Below are 13,499 nucleotides of genomic sequence, written 5' to 3'. Positions count from 1 at the left end.
AAACCTAAACAAAGTGTGCATTTGACTTCACACCAATATTCAAACTTTGATCATGAGCCCTAACAAACATTGTTGGCCGGGGATGGCTCAGCAGGATAAGGCCTCATCTTGCAAGTTGAAGGGCTAGAATTTGGTCCTTGGAACCCACATGGAGGAAGGAGAAAAGTGACTGTATGCATGTGTACACATACACACATACACACACACACACACACACACACACACACACCACACACATGCACACTAAACTACTGTTCTAAAGTTAAAGGTTCAATGAGACTATTTATGAAGAGCCACTTTAAAACTGGTGAAGATTGTTAAGCTGATCAGCTGGGAGTCCAAAGCAATCACCTGCAGAAAAGTAACAAAAATTCACCACTGACTTGTTCTCCAGCATGCTTATGAGTAGATCTTTCAAGTTAATAAAAATTCTACTGTTGTTTAATCGTAAGTTCTCAGCAGAGACAGTGTCATCCCAGGAGGTGTCTTAGAAAATGGTGGTAATAGTTCAGGCTATCTTGGTTTGTAGAGAGGTTCCCTGCATTGGAAAATAGTGGGGGGGGGGCGTGGAATAACAGACATATGACAACCTCGGGACTGTCTTTACAAGAAATAATTCTCTCAGGACCCATGTGATTTTAAAATGATTCATTCAGTGAACTTCCCTGTGAGTGAAAAGTCATGTTTGTTTACACAATCCTAGAACCTCACAGTTAACATTGGAAACCTTTTATTGCTCTCTGACCTTATTCTTTTGAGTTCAAGTTTCTCAAAGACAGGGCTTACTGATGTGGCCCATCTCTTTAGCCAGATTGAATGGGGATGCCCTGTCTCTGGCTTCTGAGGCTGGAATTACAGACAAGCCACCATGCCCTCCTTGCATTTAGGTAGGTCCTGGGGATCCGAACTCTGGTCTTCTCAATTGTACATCAAGTGCTTTAATCCTTGGGCCATTCCACAGTTTTGTTGAGGGAAAACTCATTAAGATATTAAAAATGTCAAAAGTTGGCTGTGTAATGAACAGTCATTGGGTAAGTTTGATTTATAAATAGACAAAGTAAAACTAAGTTGTATGTCATGGAATAAAAAAATTATAGAGAAATATAGAGAAAATGTCATTTTCCAAATTATGAATAAGCTGTTGATGTGAAAAGATTAGTTATATGGAAAAATTACTTTTTCTAAATTTAGTGCTTGTGCGAGAAGCTTTCCAAATACAGCTATTTGTCAGTGTGGTTTTTAAATAAAATTTCCTTTGAAGAAGACACGGAAAAGTTTAAATGACTTTTATATGCATACATTTTTGAAAGAGGCAAAAATAGCATTTTGTGAGTCATTATTTACTATGAGTATGCAAAGACAATGATGTTATTTATAAATAATGCTACTTATCCTGAAAACATTTGAAACACAGAGGCCTGTAGCCTTAGCAATACAGATTGCTTTTTTTAAGTGATTCATTTTGTTCTACTACTATTTTAGACATTCTGTGAAATCTTGTAGCATAAGTTCTATATTGAAATTATTAAATCTGGGGTGTGCTGGGGAATATTATTTTAAGGTGTGTTACTTCTGTTATGTTGCATTTGTTGAACTCTGTGAAACTGTGTTGCTGTGCCTGTCTAAAACACCTGATGGTCTAATGAAGAGCTGAATGGCCAATCGCAAGGCAGGAAAAAGGACAGGCAGGGCTGGTAGGCTGAGAGAATAAATAGGAGAAATCTGAGAAAGAGAAGAAGTAGCCATAGGAGGAGGAGGACTTCAGGGGTTAGCCACCCAGATACACAGTAAACCGCAGAGTAGGAGTAAGATTTACAGAAGAGAAAGGGAAAATCCCATAGACAAAATACAGTTGTGTGGTGATATATTGTATACTCCCAATGTATTGTGTATCCTAATAAACTTAACTGGGGATCAGAGGACAGAGCCAGCCACTAGATTAGACATAGATGCCAGACAGTGGTGGCACACACCCTTAGTGCTATTACTCAGGAGGCAGAGATCCATCTGGATCTCTGTGAGTTCAAGGCCACACTGGAAACAGAGCCAGGTAGTGGTGACACACACCTTTAATCTCAGCACTTGAGATCTCATGCCTCTGCTTGGAAAGCACACATGCCTTTAATCCCAGGAAGTGACATGGCTGGGTGGAGAAAGGTATATAAGGCCTGAGGAGACAGGAACTAAGCAGTAGTTCAACTGAGACCCTTGGGGTGAAAACTCAGAGGCTTTCAGTCTGAGGATTCGTGGAAACAGGATCAGCTGAGGAGCTGGCAAGGTGAGGTTGGCCATGGCTTGTTCTGTTTCTCTGATCTTTCAGCTTTCACCACAGTATCTGGCTCCAGGTTTTTTTGTTTTTTGTTTTTTAATAAGACCTTTTAAAATTCCTGTTACACAGTTGGGTTCAGTTACGGAAAGCTGGTAAGAAACAAGCCAAGTTAAGGCAAGTCATTCATAATTAAGAATAAACCTCCGTGTAATTTATTTGGTAGCTGGGTGGTGAGTCCCCCAAAGAGCAAAAACAAACAACATTTTGGCATGCCAATATGGGGCTTGAATTTCCAGAGTGCCTAAGAAAGCTTTATAAAGAAAATTTTAAAAAGGAAAGAAAAAGAAAAAATATACAACTCCTTTAAGAGTTTTGACTAGACAGTTTCTGCAGGTCACTGAGCCCTTGAACAGCTAGTATGTTAACTAGGAATAAAAAACTAAGTAATAATGCCTGCCACAGTGCAAGCATCAGCGTTCTGGAGCCCTAGGAAGTTTGAATGCAGTTCCTGGTCAGACAACCTCCCATGCTTGGTTTTCATGACCCAAGAAACAGGCAGAGCCAGCTAAGAGCAGGGTGCAAAGGATCCAGGTGTAGGCAGCAGTTTAAGGCTTGCTCGTATTGTCAAAAAGGCTGAAGATACACAGCAAAAGAGACAGAAAAGCTTCTAAATAAGTTATTGTGTGTTTAACAATGTACAAAGGCTTAAGAAAAGGGTATAGTCATAGAAAGAAAGAAATAGTTTAAAAATAATAATAAAGTCTTTAAAGAGAGAGTTAAAATAATATAAAAGAGAAAAGCCACATAAGATAAGAAATACACAGGGAGTCTGGATCACTTGTGCTATTGTGTCAATTTTGAACTTTTTGATTGTTAAAAAGCAAAGGACAGCTGCAAAGAGACCTGGAATTGAAAGAGGGACTGTTGAAATCATTCAGCCTATGTACTTTAGGAATGCCTTAACTTTTAAAAAGTCAAAAAATATATTTATCAAATGGAAATCAAAAATGCTTTGGAGTTTTATTCCCACAGGAGATTAAGAGGCTGTGGATTCCTTTAGTGTTAATATGAATGAGGTTTGATCAGGTAAGACCTCCTGAAACTTGACAGGTGATATCTATCAGCAAAGGTTACTGTTGGTCTTCCCAGGACTTGGTCATTATCTCAAAATTTTCTCTCTGGGACCCTAAAGATACTTGTCCACAGATAGCAGGAAGCAATTTGGAGAATACTATGTCCTCAGTCCCAGGAGGGGTGTGGGAGGCTTTTGGTTATTTGGTGGGTTATGGATGTTTGTTATCATTTAGGGGGATATAGTATATTGTTACAAATTTAAAGTTATTTTTGTTACATTGTATATATGTTTCTACTCTTGTTTAAAGATTGTTATGTTTAAGGTTATTTTTCTTAAACATATTCTATGTATGTTTCTATTTTTGTTTGAGGTATTATGACTATGCAGTTCATTTTAAAATGTAAGGTAAAGCTATTATTATAAACTATATAGGATAATCAGGAAACACAGGTTAGTGGTTAGTCATTTATAACAATCAAAATTGGCTGGGTGGTGGTGGTACACACCTTTAATCCCAGCACTCGGGAGGCAGAGCCAGACGGATCTCTGTGAGTTTGAGGCCAGCCTGGTTTACAGAGTGAGATCCAGGACAGGCACCAAAACTACACAGAGAACCCCTGTCTCAAAAAATCAAAAACAATCAAAATTGTAAATATGTTAGGTGTTCTTCAAGGTCATATAGAGATATATTTTAGATGGATAAATGATTTTCAAAGACCTCCAGAATATAGTATTTAAAATGTTTTGTTAACTTAAGGTTTTTCATGACAATGAGACATATCTGCTCTTGGCAGCACCAATTTACTTCAGAGAAGATGATGGGCATTAAAGAAATTCCTTATGGAGTTTGCTTTCATTGTGGCAACATTAGCCACTAGACAAAGAAACTGTTCTTGCCTTTGACTGCTGACAATGTGCTATGCAGACTGGTCATGCAGGACACACAAGAAAAGAACTGTTGAACTTTGTCAAAACAAGGCAGGACAGTCTTTCAAAATTCCTGCTTCATAGAAGAGTCTGTCAGATAGTCTGCAGGACACAGAGAAAAGCAACTGATGAACTTTTCCAAAACAAGGCAGAACAGTCCAAAATTCCTGTTTTATAGAAAATTCTGCCAGATACTCTAAGCCTATAGGCTGAAGATGGATGCCCCAACCATTGCAGAGGAAGTCTGGTGACTGTCCAGACAGCCAAATGTCTCTGTTGTTAGATAACATTACATCCTTCTGAGTCTTTGATGGAGTTGAATACTAGATAGTTATAGTTGCAGTTTTCCTTAGTTGTGATTTATGTATAAAACTTTGGATTCACTAAGATAAGATAAGATAGATAATGCATTATTTCTTTGAATATGCTAACTACAAATTGACAGAATATTGTAAATATAATTCCTACTTGATAATTGTTTTTGTTGTATGTAGTTATGCTATATTAAAGTTAAACCCTTTTTATTTAGACAAAAAGGGGAAATGTTGGGGAATATTATTTTAAGATGTGAAACTTTTGTTTATGTTGCATTTGTTTAACTCTGTGAAGCTGTATTTACTGTTCCTGTGTAAAATACCTGATGGTCTAATAAAGAGCTGAATGGCCAATAATGAGGCAGGGAAAAGGGTAGGTAGGGCTGGTAGGCAGAGAGGATAAATAGGAGAAATCCAGGAAAGAGAAGTAGCCATACAAGGAGGAGGACTCCAGGGGCCAGCCACCTAGCTACACAGCAAGCCATGTACTAAGAGTAAGATTTACAGAAGTAAGAGAATGAGAAAAGCCCAGAGACAAAAGACAGATGAGTTAAGTTAAGGAAAGCTGGCTAGCAACAAGCCAAGCTAAGGCCAGGCATTCATAATTAAGACTAAGCCTCCATGTGTGATTTATTTGGGAGCTGGGTGGTGGGCCCCTTAAAGAGAGTAAGAGCAAAAACAAACATTCTTCACATACATTCTCTGTAGTGTCTTCCATTGTGGTTTTTCCCCTGAGGAAACATCTAGGTACTCCTGTAGAAGGTTTAGGTACCTGAGACCATTTTTAGACAAATTGCAACTTGTGAGTGAAAAACAAAAGCCCAGTCTCTGACTAGGACAAGCCACCTGATGGTGCTAACTAGACAGATAGGTCATGGTGAAAAACAAGGAATTTTTACAATGTGGCTGTATTAGGAGGAGAAAATAATGAAGGGGTCCAGGGACCAACAAGTCAGCCCTTTCCTAGTGTTGACTTGAGGCAGAGACAAGGGAAAGAGGTGAGCAGAATTAAACGTACCTGGTCAAGCAAGATGTCGCATGATCTCAATGTCACTCCAACTCCATTCTGAACATGACTTGAAAAGGTACTTCATCTTCCCCAGGGAACAGCACACCAGCTAGTTATCCAACACCAAATGGTCAGCCCTGAACACACACATATGAAATACCATTATATAGACTGAGCACATATACATGCATATTTTCCTAAATACCTGCTCAATCTGCATAATGGTATATACATACATATAAATATATTCATATACATGTGCATATACATATACATCCCTATATTATGTACATATGCATTATATGTGTATTATATGCATATATATCCCTATATATGCATATATGCTCATAACAACCATTAATGAGAAAACAGGTCATGAATTTAAGAGAAAGCAAGGAAAGGTATATGGGAGGATTTGGAAGGAGGAAAGAGAAGAGGAAAATAATGTGATTATATTATAATCTCAAAAATAAAAGATCAATATAAAAAAGAAGTACATGCTACTTCAGAGATCAAGGTAATTCTCAGGAAATGGTTACTTTTGCTCCAGGATGCATCCTGTTCTTATGAATGGATGCTCTTGGTAGGGAAAGGAAGCTGAGATCAGGCTATGTCCCACTCTTATTGTATAAAACAGTAGTGTTTTCTGAACTGAATGCTGTCCTAGGAGACTCCATTTTACAAGCAACTTCGACTGCACTTTGAGCAAGGAGGACAACTGCAGTCCCTGTGTGGACCCAGAAAGGGCACCATCTGTCATGTACCACTCATCCAGCACATACTTACAAGTGTCTTACTCCTGGGCATAGAGAGAAGACCACCATGTAAGTATACTGGTAGAAATTAAACTGTTAAGGCAAATGGACATCTTAAAGTCATATCAGAGAAAACAGGTCCTAGACCTGATCAGACATACCAGATGGAGTAAAGGGTGTTAATTCCCTCACCTGGACCTCTTACAGAGATGAACCCCCAGCCCTATGATGGCATGACCCCACACCAATCTACTATCTGATATACCTGGTGTCTTAGTTAGTCTTCCGTTGATATAAGAAGACATTATAACCATGGCAACTCTTATAAAGGAAAGCATTTAATTACTTTCAGATAATAGTTCATTATCATCACAGCGGGCACATTGGCCCTGTGCAATGCAGACACAACACGGTGCTGGAGAAGGAGCTGAGAGTTCTACATCCAGATCTGCAGGCAGCGGGAAGAGAGAGGCATGGGGGACTGGCTTGGACTTTTGAAACACCCAAGCCCACCCCTAGTGACACACTTCCTCCAATGAGGCCACACCTACCGTAACAAGGCTGCACCTCCTAATCTCTCTCAAGCTGATGGTAATTGTTTGCTGCTGGGAAAGAGAGAAATGGTATTCCTTAAGAGTGTCGGCTCTGGTAAATCAAGCGTGGGCTATTGGAAGACCATATGTATGGGAATATGTGGGTGGCACAAAGTAGTCCTGAAGGGTTAAAAACAAAGGGACAGGAAGTTGAGTGAGTAGGGAAGAGCCATGAATCTGAGAAGAGGTGGGGGAGGGGCAAATATGATCAAAACACAGTGTATGAAACACTAAAAATATAGTGATAATTCAAAAAGAAAGAAAAATTCAAGGTGAATCTGAAGGAAAGGTTAAGGGCAATGACCAATCTCTACGTCCTTGGAGAAACTAGAGGAGACAGACACACAAAATGAAGTCAGAGCCATTGGGCTTTCTTTGTGCTTTAGCGATATTGGACATCCATCCCAGCCTGGAGTCAATACTTTTCAATGACAGCAGTTTCTACATGCCCGCTATATAGAGATGTATGGACTCTAGATTTATTTCAGTACCTGATATATTCTAAACCCACCCCAGGAACTTACATCTGACATTCCCCAGATTCCCCCCTCCCAATTCTTTCATTCATAAATACTTCTCAATGCCCACCATAGTAAAGGAGAATCTTAAAAGAGGACATGAGGAAAATGGAGTGCATTTGTCTGGCAAATCTAAGCATTAACCGGAGGTCAGTGCAGTTAAATTATTCTGGTAGTCGTCCGTGTGCTTTCTCTGACTCACAGGCAGCTACATCAGCTGAGGTAAAGATGGGGGAAGAGTTGGATTTAGAGCCTTGTAATAAGTATTGAAAGAAATCAAGGATGTGCACCACAATTAGAGTGAATATAATGACTGTAATCATTGTTCATAAACTATGACATCACTGTCCTTGCATTTGCCCATGCCCTAGAATCAACATCCATTTCAAAGGATGTGTGTCCATGAGCTCAAAACAGAAATAGCCCCTCTGCTTGGAAAAATCATGAATCCTTTTTTCCTAAGAAGTGAGAGGCGGAAGGAGGAATACTAGCTTTAATATTGACCTCTGAACTTGATTTTATTCTATATGTATGCAGCATGTGAAAATAAATCTCTATGAATAGCACCTTGCATTTTCATCATTCATAAAATTAGGCATTTTTGAGCTGGGAATAGAATTCAGTCGGCAGAGTGCTTGCCTAACATGAACAAAGTTGTGGGTTGGATCTTCAGCACCACATAAACCAGGAGTGATGACAAGCCACTGTGATCCCAACCACCAGGATGTGGAGGCAGAAAGATCCAGAGTTCAAGGTCATCTTTGGCTATACAGAGAGAGTTTGTAACAAATCAACACTTGAAACCTTGTCGAATGGGGGGGGGGGAGAGAGAGAGAGAGAGAGAGAGAGAGAGAGAGAGAGAGAGAGAGAGAGAGAGAGAATGTTTTACAGTAAAGGGCACTTAGCAAGGAACTGAACCTTATTAGTCAAGGTCACTTTATACTTTAGCAAGCTCCTAAGCAGGGAAAACACCATCAGGTGGGGTTTAAAGTCTGTGGCCATCCTAACCCCATCCTTTATCCTACAAAACACAGATCTGTTTTCATTTCAAGGCAAATGAACAGTTCAAGACAATGCCCACCTTTGTGCTTAATGGCAGCAATCCCTCTAAATGATTCCCTTAAGGCCATCCTCTTGGGGAGCTCTTTGCCAAGTTTCTGTCTGAAGTTATTATTGCCTAATTTGCTCTCTTAGCCACACACGACTGGATCTTACTCCTCAGAGGCAGCGTCAGCCAATCCACTAGTCAAGTCATAGATAAGCATTTTCCACAGTAGTTAAGCACAATGTAAAACACTTTTATGCAAAGGAATGATTATAACGCTGAAAAGATCATTTTAGTTTTCAACTTTAAATGTACTGGTGCCTGAAGGAATTTTAAGCATAGCGTTTCAAGAAACATACCAAAGTTTCTATGATCTACCTGCTAACAACTAGAAGATGGTTCGAGGAACGAAGTTCAATAAGGACACATTTTCTGAGATTTTTAAAGTTGATCTATACAGCACATGTTAGGAACTTATTTCAACACCTGAGCCTTTCAAATCTGTCACTTAAAAACATTACAAATATATTTAGTGTTGAGAAGTGATTACTATAAACACAGTTGGCTTTTCATGTAGTAAACACACCTGTCTACTTGGGGGATGGAATGACTGCCATCTATATAAAGTAAAATACATCAATAAAATGACTGAAGACAACGTGAAAACCAGAGATGTTTTCATACGTACTAGGGAAGGAATGGGGTTGTGAGACGATGTAAGCACCTCCTTTAAAATGGAGAGAGCTTTATAGCTAGATATTTAGCCATTAAATAAATGATAATTAAGCTACCACTTAAAGAAGTTAGGCATAGAGGAAGGGACTGGGGGAGAGGACACATGGATCTCTCTGGGAGGGGGAAATAGAATAGATTTTATAGGTGGGCAGGATGAGGGGTGGGGAGAGATGAGTACAGGAACATCAGGTGGGAAGGAGAGGGGAGATGGGATTGAAGGACGGAATGAGGGAGAGACAGCTAGAACTGAAGAGTACTTGAGGGGCGGTATGGGAACCTAGTACAGTTCCTATAATATATGAAAGTGTCCTAATGAAGTCTTCAAATAACAAGGGAGATGAACCCCCACTGGCCATCTCTTGTCACCATATGAAGTTTCCAGTACTGGAACTAGGTTATCTCCAATTGAGTTGTTGGCCCAAAAGGTCCCTTGAAGATCTCCAAACCACCCAGGCTGTGGCCAGGACAATAGGTTGCTCTCCACAAACGGACAGCAAGGCCCCATTGCTGAAGACAGCACCCACACAACTCATCAGATATAAAGAAGTCAGGCTGGTGCCCACATAGAACTTTCACCCCCACGTTCTAATGTCTACGACATGGAAAGGCACTTTGTAAGCTACTGAAAGAGAAGAATAAACACCAACCCAGCCACAAAACAATTGATCTACAATCTGTCCTGCCTACAAAATATGCTAGGGCAATGGTGGCACAAAGCTTGTAGGAGTAACCAATCATTCTCTAGCTGGACTTAAGCCAACTCTATGAGATGGAACTCACCCCTGACTGTAGATGTAGCCAACCGCCTTATTAAATAAGAAACACAGAACCAATGCAAAGAAGAAAGCCAAGAGGTCAGAGCTCAGAGCTAAAACCTTACCCTTCCTCCTGCAGTGGCCCTACCTCTCTGAAAGAGACCTACTTCCTGTGTGTTTATCTTTAGATAGTCTTTCTGTTCTGCCTTCTCATTGGTTGTAAACCCAAACACATGACTGCCTCGTCACTACCTGTCTGTAGAGACTTCCAGGTCTTCTATGGTATTGAGATTAAAGGCGTATGTCTCCAATGCTGGCTGTATCCTCGAACACACAGAGATCTACCTAGCTCTGTCTACCAAGTGCTGGGATTAAAGGTGTGCACCACCACTGCCACGCTCTTGCTATGTCTCTAATAACTCTGACCCCTGGGCAACTTTATTTATTAACATACAATTAAAATCACATTTCAGTACAAATAAAATACCACCATACCTGACACTGCTGGGGTGACCAAGAACCAGAGACGAGATAGACCAGCGATCTAGGGTAAAACCAGATACGACTGTTCTTAAAAAAGGAATTAAAATAACAATAAAATAACTCCTAATGATATTCAGTTACACTCAGATCAGTACCCTTATTGAGCCATCATCAGAGAGGTTTCCTCCTGTAGGAGATTGAAACAAATATGGAGACCACAGCCAGACATTATGCAGAGAGAGAGAAAGAGACCTTGGAACACACAGCTCTAAATGAGGTGTCTCCACCAAATCCCTCCCCTCAGAGCTCAGGGAACCCTGTGAAAGAAAAGACAGGGGGCAGGGGAGACAGAGGGCATGGAGAACACCAGGAGAACGAACAAGGCTCTCTGAAAGGGCTGAGCAAAGCTCACAGGAACTCACAGCCTGGAGCAGCAAGCACATGGCCTACCTTGCTCTGCACCAGGTCCTCTGCAGACACTCTGTAGCTTTCCGTGCAGCACTTTGGTGGAACTCCTGGACACGTGAACAAGTGGGTCTTGGGCTCTTGTGCCTGCTCCTGGGGCTCTTTGACTTTCCTGTCGACTTGTCTTTCCAAACATCGGTATGATGATGGGTTTTGTTTTTATCCTATTATATTTGGTTGCTACCTCTTAGAAGCCAAAAAGGGAGTGGATCTGGATGAGAGAGGAGGCAGGGAGGAACTGGGAGGAGTAGAGGGAGGGGAAACTATTCAGATTATATTGTAGGAGCAAAGAATCTGTGTTTAATAAAAGGGGGGAAATAAAAAAGTAAAAAAAAAAAAAACACAGAGCGCTTAAAGTGGGTATCACATTAGCCTGGAGTTTGGAGAATTTCCACATATAATTAAAAAACTTGCTGAAAACATTTATGATGGTGAGGAGTGAGGGTGTGGGGGAGGGAGAATGAAACTACTCAAGGGAAGGGACAGGTTAGGGGCATGTACAGCGGAAGAGGAAGAGGGGAGTGGGTATGACCAAGAGACGTTGTGTACACATGTGGACTTGTCAAAGAATAAATACTAAGTATTAAACAGAAAAAAAAACTATTAAAAGTCAGAAATGATTATTAGATCCACCAAGTTTTGGGGTTTGGGGGGAGGGTTGGTTGTTTTTGTTTTGTTGTCTGTTTGCTATTTTCAGTGTCTACGATGTGTACCAGGCATTGTCTTCAGTTCTGTGAACAGAGTCATAGAAAAGAAAGACAGAGTCCCCTGAGCTTGTGGAGTTTATATTTCAGTGTTATGAGGACAAGACGAGTACGTACTTCGGGGCCAGATTAGGAAGTGCCCTCCTGTGAACACACACACACGAGTAAATGCTTCAGGTTTTATAGGCTTCACTTTGGACACTGCAGTCTAAAATAGCCATGGACCAAAGGTTGGCCAACAAGTCCAGAGACCAAATTCTACCCATTGATTAAATGGATTAGTCACTTGGGTCAAACACCTAGTCATATAATTTTACTTCTTTTCATTTGATTATGAAGAGTGTGACATGAAGTGGGGGGGGGAACCCTGTTATTTAGGAGAAATTTATGAAACTGTAGCCGGCCTATAAAGATAACCTCCCAAAGGGGCACCTTTTTTTGTTTAGGAGATTCACAGGCCTGTTTAATTAGGCAGAATGGCACCAAAGCATGAAAAGAATTTGCTGAGGCAAAAAAAAAAAAAAGAGGGAAATGACTCTAAGTATTAAAGTGCCGTGATGTCTGTAATTTACTTTCAAAATGTCACTAATAGTGCTATTGGGTGCAGCCACAGTCAGGCTGAAATATAGGCCTGGTACAGTCTGATATCCTAATCAGGACTTTATAATACGGAGTGACAGACAGATCAGTGGGGAGGCAGCTACCACTTCATCAAACAGTCCTCCCACTACATCGACACTGCCATAGGAACTTGGCTGTCCTTACTCTCTGGTCGATTGCCCATAGTTTATTAATTATCATAATTCAGAAACTGACAGCTTCTTTATCAGCAAAATTGCAGTTAAAAATAGGCTGTCATCACTGAAAATGGTCAAGCTGAAGATCTGTGGGTTGGGCACAGATTTTTAGGACAGTTTAGGAAGCCATGATACATAGACCCAGTCCGGCTTGCCAAGCTAAGAATTGGTTTCACATTTTTAAAGTTAAAAAATAAATAAATAAAACAGAGTGGTTTTTGACACATGAAAATGCCATTGCATTCAGATTTCAGTGTCTGTAAATTATGCCTTATTCAATAAGGCATTAATTAATAAGGCTTATTGGAATGTGGCCACAAGTGTTTACACCTTGTCCATAGCTAGGATCCTTTGCCATAAAGGATAAGACAGCAGAGAGTACAGGTTTTACAGGGCATATTGTCTCTTCGAGAGACTCAATTCTATCACTGAAGAAGAAAATTAGCCACAGACAATTACAGAACAATTGATTCTGGCTGCATCCCAAGTTAATTTTATTTACAAAAGCAAACAGTAGGTAGAACTTGGCCTCCAGACTTGTTAGCCAACCTTTGGTCCATGGCTATTTTAGACTGCAGTGTCCAAAGAGAAGCCTATAAAACCTGAAGCATTTACTCATGTGCGTCTTCACAGGAGGGCACTTCCTAATCAGGCTCTGAAGTGTGTCCTCATCATGTCCTCATTACTGCGAACACCAACTTCCACAAACTCAGGGGCCCTGTGTCTCTCATCCATGACTCTATTCACAGAGCTTAAGACAATGCGTGGCACAGCAGAGACACTCCACATGATTCGAGTGACTAAATTTAGAATGATTAAATGATGGGCCGCTCATAATCTCGACACACCTGGGTACCCACCACCATTCCATTCAGAAAGTCTAACGAGGATGCTGCCTTCGAGTGCAGTAGGCATCGCCCTCCCCATAACTTCCACTGGAGATTTCGGTCCTGGGCTGTTACAAAAATCGACTTCATCTTTACCTGTAGCTTCTTCCACTGTCCAAAAATGACTTGGATGTTTGCCGAATCTGCTCTCTCCAACGAATCCTCTCA

The sequence above is a fragment of the Peromyscus leucopus genome, chromosome 18 (genome assembly GCF_004664715.2).
Source record: "Peromyscus leucopus breed LL Stock chromosome 18, UCI_PerLeu_2.1, whole genome shotgun sequence".
Taxonomy (NCBI): Eukaryota; Metazoa; Chordata; class Mammalia; order Rodentia; family Cricetidae; genus Peromyscus; species Peromyscus leucopus.
This window is presented reverse-complemented; position numbering follows the sequence as displayed.